The sequence below is a fragment of the Aotus nancymaae genome, unplaced genomic scaffold (genome assembly GCF_030222135.1).
Source record: "Aotus nancymaae isolate 86718 unplaced genomic scaffold, 86718_ANA_hifiasm-v0.15.2.pri h1tg000064l_1, whole genome shotgun sequence".
Classification (NCBI taxonomy): domain Eukaryota; kingdom Metazoa; phylum Chordata; class Mammalia; order Primates; family Aotidae; genus Aotus; species Aotus nancymaae.
In genome coordinates this window covers 20,316,559-20,328,609 of record NW_026988479.1, presented here as the reverse complement: position 1 = coordinate 20,328,609, position 12,051 = coordinate 20,316,559, and the positions used below count along the sequence as shown (strand labels likewise).

The 12,051-nt window shown below is 35.5% G+C and overlaps 1 protein-coding gene across 12 annotated transcripts in view; it reads left to right on the top strand.

The window, feature by feature from the left end:
- The window catches only part of PRELID2 (PRELI domain containing 2), an 856,521-nt gene that overhangs the window by 503,592 nt on the left and 340,878 nt on the right, over positions 1-12,051 (top strand). Inside the window, exon 13 of one of the 12 annotated variants that reach the window (XM_064366462.1) lies at positions 676-748. The exons of the other annotated variants lie outside the window; for them this stretch is intronic. The gene's annotated coding sequence lies outside the window, so the exon portion shown is untranslated. Of the gene's footprint in view, positions 1-675; positions 749-12,051 lie in introns of those variants that run through there. 12 annotated transcript variants of the gene reach the window in all.

The window sequence follows — 12,051 nt, the reverse complement described above, 5'->3', positions numbered from 1 at the left end:
TGCTGTTATCGTTACAGTGAGACTATGAATCTTGAATTTTGATGATACCTGTATTAGGATCTAAATAGAAACACAGAAATCTCATCATATAGTTCACAGTGAGGTTACCTAGAGATGAGCATCAGGAAGAAAGTAATACCATTCCTAGGCTGGAGAGACATAGGGAGGTGTTCCTGGAGCCCAGGGACAAGGTCACCTGATAGAAGTGTGAACTTCGGAAGAGCTTTCTGGAGTGAGCTGGCGTCATGGAAGAGATTTAGACATGCTGGGGAAGATATCCATGGCACAGAGAGTAGAGAAATACCCTGGATTCTCCTTTTTTCCACACCCCAGTCTTGTACCAGTTCCTCTGTTGTTCAAATCCAGTAAGATGCCAAATGACCTGGCAGCCTAGTAAACAAGATTTCAAGAGTCAGCCTTCCCTCACCCTTTGTTGCAGAGTATGTCAGACAAAGGGTAATAGAAGGATCTGAGGGCCAACAGGCCCAGGAACACCAGAAGCTGGTCTACAAGATAGGGCTTGGTCTCTGGGGCCACAGGCTGTTCTTACTCAACAGCTTTCTAGCTGTCAGACTTCCTCTATTTGCAGAGCCATTTAAAAATGCACTGCTTGGGAGCACCCTTTTCTATATTATGGCAATGTCTTATCCAATTTTGTGTGTTTCACTTCTATAGTAACCTCTGGTTCAGTGGTTCTTCATAAATGTTGCTGAAATGACATTCTCAAAGGACCATTGTAGGACCCAATGTGGTGATGTGCATGAAGGCACCTATTAAACTGGACAAACACAAGGAATTTCTCTGAGTCCACATCAGCCTTCCAGCTGTCTGGTAAAGAACTCTGACATCATGTCTCCTACAACCTGACAGTTAAAGCACTTATCTTCCAACTAGAAACCATTTTCTTCTATCGCTCTTGACTCGGGTGGATTATAGAAGTACAGGAAATATCCTGGTGGAATCTGATTTCTTATTGGATTGAATGATCTTTTAGAACTGTGATGATTTGTGAGCGCAGGACTAAATTCTTCAGAGTTAAATGGAATTGAGGTAAATGAGGGAGAAAGGATGAAATGAGACATCATTTGCATACGTACACATTTGCAAAGAGGAGCAAATGTTGGTGGCTTTTGCAGAACTCTATATGACATGGCTTTAGAAACTGAAAAAGTGGAGTTCATTCAAACAAGCTGGAAAACATGGTATTTTCTTAGGTGTATTTTTCTAGTAGAAATGCACTCTGCCCTATGGAATAGCCCTAACTCTCAGATCTAGGCCTAAGTTCAATAAATATGGAATTCACCACTGCAGAAACTGCAGGCAGTCATATCTTAACAAGAGCTGTCTTAGTCCTTTTGTTTTCACCCTTTTTTTTCTAGTACTATATGGTAATCTTCTTTAAGTAGTTCTGCATCAAGTTTCTATTCCCTTGCACATTGGGTGTAAAGAAGAGGTAGCATTTTTAGCTGCGTGGTGTATGACTGAGGGATTGATTATGGTGTGTTGGTAAATGTTTAACAATCTAGTCCCCAGGTGTAGTTCCAACATGAATATGGGTTGATCTTCTCATTCATGTGAATGAGGACAGTGAAACTGAAACAAGAAATACATATGTCAGAATATCACTGGTTTATCAATGGCTTCTTTGCCGAATACTAAAAGGCTATTTTCTCTTCTGTGCTCTGCATGATTAACTGTTAAAAACATTTTAAAGTATAATCTATATTACTAATGTTTTATTCACTTTGTTAAGTTTAAACAATAAAAACCCAAAAGACCAAGAAACCAACAACAATATACAGACCCTTATTTGTAGTGTTTGCTGGTTCCTGTGGTGTAAATATTCTTACCATGGCCAATTTCAAGCAACATATCTGACATTCCTGAATGTGGAGATGGAAAGAAAAACACAGTAGTCCACCATTATATAGTATTTCCATTATATAGATACAAGAGAGGTAAATAACTCAAGAGTTTAGATAGTAAATCTAGTAAAATAATTAAGAAATTATGAGTTTTGAGTATATTTTAACAACTTTATTGAAGTATAACAATATATAAAATTGTATATAAGATGTACAACTTAATGTTTTTATATACATGTACATTTTAAAATTATCACCACAATCAAGCTAATTAACATACCTATTACCTCCACATAGTTACCATTTTCAGTGCCCTCCATTCCATATGTAGATTCACCCCACGTTCCATTGTATGGATGTGCCATACTTTACTATTTTTCATTAGTATCTTCATGGTTTCCAATATTTCTCTCTTGTCAGCTACATTTAAAAATGCCACTTGGTGGATATGTGTCCATTTCCAATAAAAATATCCAACTGGCATGATTGATATACATACACATACACACACACACGCACACATACACACACACACCCTCAAAGAGCAAGAAAACTAGGACACCCAGGTAAACTAGTCATGAATAAGAAAAATCTGAAGAGAATGAAACTAAAATGTTCATAATTCTTCATTTTATATGAAAGTGAACTGGAAGTTATTCTTTCCGATTAGATATGTCCATCTGCATAAGTATAAATTTATGAATTATTATAGAGTATAATTAGCTAACAATTTAATATGCAGTTACAACCTTCCCAATTTACTTATCTTTTAAGATCAAAAAGCAAAAGAAATCATAAACCATCCAATAAAAATTAGAATTAAACAACAACAACAATAGGTAAATATAAAATTCAGACCCAAATAGTATGGTGACAGATAATAAAAGACGGCTGAAAACAATATAACTAAATTATATAAATTTTATCCTATTAAAAGTCAGAATTTCAGATATGAATTTAAAAAAGCAATGTCAAATGTTAATTATTTTAGGTGTCATGGCAATTTTATATAGAAATGTTGACCTTAATTTATAGGGCCCAGGGATGACCTGGCAACTTACTTTGAAATGATACAGAAAAATAATTAAAACTGCTATGGCAAAATCTTAATAATTATTGAATATATATGGTACATGTAGGAATACTGTATTATTCTTTATATTGTTCTGTATTTTAAATTTTAGTAATAAAAATTTTAGTAATAAATTTAGTCATAAAAATGTGGAAAAAAATAATAAAATTTATTCAAAACCCCATGCAAATCAGTTACTTTTTGAAAAATTTCCACACTGTTATTAATTGTATAATTTACAGCACTGCATTCCTAAAGTGAATAAATAACTATAAGATATTTCTAGCACAATCAAAACAGATTTTGCTGTTTCCGTTTTCCCCTCATGTAAAATAGAAAAATAAAAAACAATGGCTCATTTAAACGTATTAAACTAAACAAGACAGATTTAACAATACTACTTATGTAACATATACTTTATCTTTCACTCTAAAGTGAAAGAAAGATAGAGTGAGATTGAGAATGAAAGGCTAGACATGTGCTTTAATCCTTAACAAACATTGGAATTAGGAATCATACCTGGGCTTCAGTTCCAGAACCATTGCTTTGTGGAGCTGCGCTCACAGTTAAATAACTATCTTGGCATCTCTATTTCTTCATCCATGACAAAGGTCTCATGGTTCCTGCCTTCTTCAAATGTTTCCCTGACTATAAAGTGATATGACATAATTTAAAATGCTTTGGTAAACTGTACAGTGTCTTAGGCATAACACAAGTACACATGGCCAGGGTATTAAAATTTTCAGTTGGAAAACAGGCACTTTGAAATGGCCGTCAGAACAAGAGCCTAGGTACTATTAGCTTTAAATGTTCATAGATTCTTCTCTCTGCTTAAAAATAGGGTCTTCCCAGGAGAATTTTTTGAATTCTTTCCCTTTAATTTGCTTATGCTATTATGATGCACCCTGCTATTGAGACAAATTATTTGACTTTTCTCAGTTTGTAAACCATGAAACTAGTTAAGTAATATAACACTGCAACTTTTTGGGAGGTGAGAGATGGGAGAGAAAGAAGAGAAACATTCCTCAGGATACCCTGGCTGTAGCCCAGCCTCAGAATTGTGCCACCTCCTATGAATGTGGTATCTATCCTCTCTCTTGCAATTCCAGATGAGCACACCTTCTAATTCCTCTGCTGCCAATGTCATCTACAGGGATCCCACAGTAGCCATTTTCCTTGGGCTAAACAGAACAAAGAGGTTATTGTCAGAGAGCAGATGCAAGACAAAATTTTGCCAAATGGCATATTCTAAGGTGAGCAGGTTTTCACAAACAGAATGTTAATCACAGTCCTCTGACACTACCAATTATGGAAGCAGACCAAGAATAAACCTGCAAATGAGAAGAGCCCTTTCCTCCCTTCTCAAATTAAGAATGCAAACATATTGGAAATGCAAAAGGAAAACGGATTTGCTGAAAGATAGACATCGTAAACAGAAAAAGCCTCACTTTTTTAAAAATAATCAGAACAAACATTTTATTTTACTAGATGAATTGGCAGCAGAAATGCCTTTGAAGGTGTAATTGCATTAATTTGTTGTTATCTTATATATGTTTATTTTATGGCATTATTTAGCACCTTGCTACCTAAAGTCCAGTTCTATGAACTAGTAACATCAGAATTACTTGAGAGCTTATTAAAAATGCAAAAATTGCTAAACATTCACTTGGCTATTTGGGTTTCTTGGGGCTACATATGAATTTTAGAATATTTTCTATTTCTATAGAAACATTTGAATTTTGATAGAGATTGCATTGAATTTATAGGTTACTTTAGCTACACTGAACATTTTAATAATATTTATTCTTAATAAAATAGAACTATCATACGATCCAGCAATTCTACTTCTGTGTATATATCTAAAGGAAACAGGATCAACATGCTAAAGAAATATCTGTACTCCCATGTTCATTGCAGCATTATTCATAATAACCAAAATATGGAATCAAACTAAATGTTCATCAATAGATGAATGGATAAAGAAAAATGTGGTCCATATACACAATGGAATGCTATTCAGCCTTAAAAAGGTCATCTGTGGCACATAGATGAGCCTGGAGGGCATTATGTTAAGTGAAATAAGCCAGACACAGAAAGATAAATACTGTATGATCTCACTTTTATGTGGAATCTTAAAAGTTGATCTCATAGAAGTAGAGACTAGACTGATGGCTACCAAGGGGTGAATGTGAAGTAAAGAAAGGAGAGAATTGGGAGATGTTGGCTGAAGGCATCAAAGTTTCAGTTCAATAGGAGAAATAAGTTCTGGGAATTGATTGTGCAGAATGATGACTACAGTTAATACTAATGTATTATATACTTGAAAATTGCTACGAGTAGATTTTTTGTTTGTTTTTTTTTTTTGAGACAAGGTCTCACTCTGTCACCCATGCTAGAGTGCAGTGGCATGATCTTGGCTCACTGCAGCCTTGACCTCCTGGGCTCAAGTGACCCCACCTCAACCTCCCTAGTAGCTAGAACTAGGTGCATGCCACCATGCCCAGCTAATTTTTTTGTATTTTTAGTAGAGACAGACTTTCATCATGTTGTCCAGGCTGGTCTCGAATTCCTAGGATCAAGGAATCCACTCACCTTGGCCTCCCAAAGTGCTGGGATTACAGACGTCAGTCAATGCAGCTGGTACTAACAGTAAATTTTAAATGTTCTTATCACAAAAAATGATAAGTATGTAAAGTGATGGGTATATTAACCAGCTTGATTAACCATTTCACAGTGTAAACATTTATACCAAAATATGTTGTGAATATACAATTTTTCATTTCAATTAAAAAATAATAAAAGTGCAGAACCACAGTCCCCTTCTCATATCTGTTATCAGAATCTGCATTTTACTCAAAAGATTTGTATTAAAGTGTGAAATACACTACTCTAGAATATAAGTTTCTAGAGGGCAGGTATGTCACATCTTTCTGTGTTTATCCATATATTGTAGCACCTACTGGGCTAATGGGAATCACTCAACATGAAGAGTGTTTGTTTGCCATGCTATTTAACTTCCAGCATAGTACTTTTGCATGGAACTGGTGTTACTGCTTAGGGAATTTCATGTGGAAGAAAATACACTATGTGTTCACTAGAAAATAGTGCATACAAAACTAAATTTCTTAGCTACACTTGCAAAAATCAAAGTCATGCCCTGCGTACTAACCAGCCAACAAGGTCTGGATAGAACTTATGGTCACAGGAGTTCCTGTGCCATCCTAAGGATGGATTACACAATCGTGAGACCTAGTGTAAAATAAATGTGAGGCTTCTTTATCCAAAATTAACAACTTCAAGATGGTGACAGCAGAGCAACAAACCAAAAAAGGCTCTTCTCAGCAAGAAAAGGGTGGGTGGGGGCTGTGCTGCAGTATTCTGGTGTCATGCTTATCAGCCAATGCCAGCCACACTCTAGCACCTCTCTTCCTTGGCCCTGGCAACTCCTGAAACCATATGTAAGATGGTAACATTGAAAAACACTAGGGTCTTGGTCAGACTATGTCCCTGAGTGACTATGGGGAGCAGAGCCCCTGCTAACATTCTTTAGATATACAGTGAATGAGAAATACTTTAGTTTCTGCAAACCACTGAGATTTCAGAGTTCATTTGTCACCTTGTTGTCATCTGGCCTGATTTTACTTATACATTCTTTAAATATTCGGTACAACTGGCACCCAAAATTACAAGGAATTCTTTCTGTCTGCCAGTAGGGCAAAGTTCTATCTCTTTAGCTTAGCTGTTCTGCAATCCTGCATCAATTTTCTTTCTCTCTCTATCTTTCACTACTATCCAACATGAACACTTCAATCCAGCCCCTTAAACAGAACCCAGTGCCTTTGCTCATGTCATTTCTCTCTTTCATCCTTCAGATGCAGCCCAGATCTCACCTTCTTATCAACTCTCCTGGGAGCACTATGTTCTCCAGTAATGTCCTTCTCTTCTGAGCTTCAAGAACACCCATCTCTGCTAATATTTCTTGTGTTAATTACTTTCTGTAGTATTTTCTCAATGTTTGCTTACAAATACGAAGGAGAGATAAGGGCCCAGGCATCAAACGCCACACTCCAAATTAGCTGATTAAGCTCTATTATCTGACTTGACCACTTTGAGGAAAAGCTATTTTAATGTGTCAAAATGTCAGAACAATTTTTAATGATCCAGTTTTACATACAAAAGAGACTTCAGACTCTTACTTCATCCCTGCTGTCTAATACGATCTTGAATTGAATATTCTGAGTGGAGTCAGGGATGGAGTGGGGCCAAGGAGTATAGTAAATGTTTGCTCCACCCATTAATTTACAACAAATAAAAGATTGTTGATGGCATCAAGGTCCCTGCATTCAACATAGTTTTGCAAAAGCAGGTTTGTCGAAATGACAAGTGCCTTTCAGGAAGCATTCACATCCTATTTGAATTCTTTGTTGGCATTAATTATTTTTGTTCTTTCTAAAAATATATATTCATTACCTACTATGTGTTAAGGTTCAACTAGAGTTCCTCAAACTATTAAATGCTTAATAAATATTTTCTGAAAGAAGCATGCATTGTATTAGACAAAAAATACATTCTAACCTCTAAATTAAAAATACCTGCACCTACATGTCCATAGACAGATAGATAGATAGATAGATAGATAGATAGATAGATAGATAGATAGATAGATAGATAGATCTATATGGGTGACAGTAATTAAATTCACATTAATTTCTTAGAATAGACTCTTGAATCGATACACCTACAGTACTCTGCAGTATAGTCAGAAGAAATTTGACTAGGGATTATAATGTGTAAAAACTGAAAAGTAAGCATAGGCAATAAAAAATGTGTTTTAAAATATCACATTACAGAAAAGGAAGGCAAAGTAATCATTACAGCAGAGAAGATTGATGATTCTTTCCACAGCTTAAATCTTTGTCTATTAGTACATCTATTTTTCTCCTAGAGATATGTTTGTTAGCATTAAATCATGGACCCATCCATATGGACAGGATATATGTGTACATATCCTGGGACTGCCAGGCATTTGGGTTCCACGCTTGTCTCAGAGAATAATGGCTAAGATAGGTAGGGGACCATCAGTCACCTTGAGGCACCTGGTGCCCTCTCAGTCTGATAATGGCTCATACCTTCTCACTAGAGTAGTTAGTGGTGGCTTTTAAGAGACTACTTCTTCTTCCCTTCAAATGATTCCTTCTTTCACTGCGCTGCTCTCTCACTTTAGTTAGACTGACCACACAGGGAGTGCTAGAGCAATGAAGAGTTCAGGGAAACTGTATGTCAAACAGACAGGCCCAAGAATGTGGGACTCAAAGCATCTCTGCCAGGTGGCCTGGTAAATGACCATACATAGATGTCCACGACAAGGTTCTTCCTTGTAGTTTTGAAAATAAATGACAAAAGCAAATGAGGTCTGAGCAAATCTTTTGTTTGATGCATTGAATTTAAAAAAATTAAAAAATCTTTCAAACAATCTTTCTCTCTATAGCAGAATCTTAATTTATACTTGCCCAGGTACCTGATACCACTGATTTCTGAGTCCCTGTTGGGTTCCACATTGAATATTGGTTTGATTTTTCATTTTTTTCACTACCAGCTTACAATTTTACACTGTCATATCTACTAACTCAGTTACTACTCGTCCTTTTGCTTTCCAACTTTCAAAAACTTGTTCCTGTCATCTCCTATCCTATTGTCTCTCTCCTTTATGCTTATGTTTATGCTTTAAAATTCCCGTGACTGGAATTTTCAGTGAAGTTTCAGGAGATAGTGGAAATAGTTGTATGCATTGAATCTGCCATCATTCACAAACAGTGTGGTTTACCATAGATCTAAACTTTAAAAATTCTACATATCCACAATAGGAGATGGATTAATTATTAGTATTTGCATAGTCATTTATTCATTCAATAAATATTTTCCAAATCTCTACTCTGTTCCTACTATATCAGGCGCTGTACTATATATATGTGTGTGTGTGTGTGTGTGTGTGCATGTGTGTGTGTGTGTGTGTGTGTAACTTAAATGCATTGAAACTTTGTTTACAAAACTTTGATGTCTTTTCTATACTATGTAGGGAGAATTGTGTCCAACAGAATATGAATCTTTAAGCGGGAGGACGATCCAATGAACAGAACATAGTCTTGGTGTATGGAAGTCTACAGCCTAAATCTCCACACTGATATAATTTTTAATATTGTTGAGAAAGTGGGACAGCAATATATATTGGATAGGCTATATTCTTTGGAGTCAGAAGTACTTGGGCTGTACTCTAGACTCTCACATTTACTAGTTGTATGACATTGAACAAATTAATCACCATGAATTATTTCAGTTTTCTTCTCTCTATAAGAATGATTAAACTCATCTCAAAATTTTGTCATAAACAGAAATAAAGTATTTAACATGCTTGGCACAGTCATGATATAAACAATATATATGTGTGGAGAAAAAAACTATTAAAATATTAAAAGTGGATGTCTCTCAAAGGTGAGATTATAAATTTTATTTTTAGCTGTGTGACTTTGGAAAAGTTATTTCACCTTTCAGAACCTCAATTTCCTTTACTATACAAATGAATCACAACAACAGTAATACTCATAATAATGCTCTCATAGAATTGCTGTGAACATTTGATTTATACGATTTTGAAAATAAGGCATTAGGACATTGCTTATGACATACTAAGTATTTAATATATATTATCTATTATGTTTTATTTATTTTGCTGTATATTGCCAATTTTCTGTAAATGGCCTGTTTTGTTTTCTTGATCATAAAAAAAAAAGAATAAACTTCATTATTTTTTGAAGAAAGTGCCCCTTCACCTGCATATTTCCAAGTGGGAGATCAATAGGAAGGTGAAAATAAAGCAGCATATTATTTGCACCAAGTCTATCACACTCTGGTAATAGTCACTGAGTATAATTACAAAGCTTCAACAGAGGCATCATAAGTGCCAGTGAGTGAATAAAAGGCCATGCCACAAAGATGGTCACTTCCAACAGACTCACTTGTCCCTGAGTATATCCTTGGGGTTGTAGAGGACTAGCACCATCATGAAATGGAGCATTTATAATTGCACCAATAAAGTAGTCCCTTCAACTTGGTGCTGTTATACTTTTTGTAATCAGTGGAAATTCAATTAATCCAGTTAATTAAATGTTGGTGAACCCAGAGTGAATTCTATTAATTAATGTTTCTGTATAAAGACATACCAGACCACACAGTGCTTTCCATCAAAGCTCACAGATGGCTGCCCAATCAGAGCTGTCACATTTCCATGTTGCTGTTGCTGGAGAGAGACAGAGAGTTAAGACACAGCAAACCTGTGATTCCCAGCCTGGAGCCTACAGATGTGATCTCATGGGACCATGGGTTCCTTCTAAGAGTTTAAAAATGATGAGTTTCTATTTAGCTGGTAATATAAAAGTAATAGAAGCTTCTAACTATTCTGGTTGACAGTCTGAGGTCACACACGTTTAGTGTCCATATTTTTTTGGGGGGGAGGGGGCTTACAATCATATTCGGTAATACGATGAACTTAAGGTAGTACTGACTTCACTGTTTTCTTTACTGTCAGTGATGAGAAAGCAAGTATCAGAAACAACCTTCCAGCACTACCTCTAGACCAAAGTGTACCTAACATTTTATTGCTCTCCTACTTTCTGGGGTGCTTTACAGATGTTATTTAATTCTTACAACATTATAAGTATTTATAATGTTGCCAGGTTCTGAAGTTCAGAGAAGTAAAGTAACTCTTCTAGTTCACACAGCTAGTCAGTGGTAGAGCTGAGATATGAACCTATAACTCATTGACTTCAAGGTTGAACTACTTCTAATATTACCTGTGATTATAGAGCTTAAAAAATTAGGTAGAGGAGATATGTGTTGTGCTCCCCAAATCCCATGATCCTAATACTGTAGAAGCCTGCTTCCATCAATAGCTTTACAAACAAACTAGTGATCAGCTTGAAGAAATAACTGCTTGATTAGCCGACCTTACTATTAGAACCTCTATTACTATTACTACTGGAAAAAAAATGCAATTGTGCCTTAAATGAAATGGAGCACATATTTACAAGCTAATTATATTGAAGAATTGTATATATTTATATGCTATTTTAAAAAGAGGAAATGAGACCAAATACATTACTAATTACATTTAATTATTCTTAATATATTAATCTCTATTTTTAATATATTAGTAAATATGAATGAGCATAACTCATCTACTAAAATAAATCATATTAGTTAACAATACAAAATTCTATCTTCATATTGAAAGACCCTATCTTCATATTGAAAGACACACTTAAAAAGAGATTCAGAAAGGTAAAGAATAAAAATAAATACCAAATACAAATGAAAGAAAAGCAAGCATAAAACTCTTGACATCAAGAAAGATAAAATTTGGCCAGTCATGATTGCTCATGACTGTAATTCCAGCACTTTGGGAGACCGAGGGGGGCAGATCACTTGCTGTCGGGAGTTTGAGAGCAGCCTGGGCAACATGGCAAAATCCCATCTCTACTAAATATGCAAAAATTAGCTGGGCGCAGTGGCTGACGCCTGTAATGCCAGCACTTTGGGAGGCTGAGGCAGGCAGATCACCTGAGATCAGGAGTTCGAGAGCAGCCTGATCAAGATGGAGAAACTCGATCTCTACTAAAAATACCAAAATTAGCTGGGCATGGTAGTGGGTGCCTGTAATCCCAGCTACTCGGGAGACTGAGGCAGGAGAATTGCTTGAACCCAGGAGGTGGAGATTGCCATGAGCTAAGATTGTGCCCACTGTATTCTAGCCTGGGCAACAAGAGAGAAACTCCATCTCAAATAATAATAATAATAATGATAATAAAAAAATAAAGATCTATATAAATGAGAAAATTTATGGAATATTGGAAAATTCAATATTTTAAAGATACTCATTTTCTCCAAATTTGTTTAGTGAATCAATGCAATCCTAAGGAACATCTCAGCTATCCTTTGTGTGTGTATGTGGTAACTAACAATCTGAGTCTAAAATTATTTGAAAATGCAAATTACCTAGGTTAGCAACAAAAAAAAAAAAAAAAAAAAAAAAAGAAATGAACAAAGTTGGTTTACTTGGGT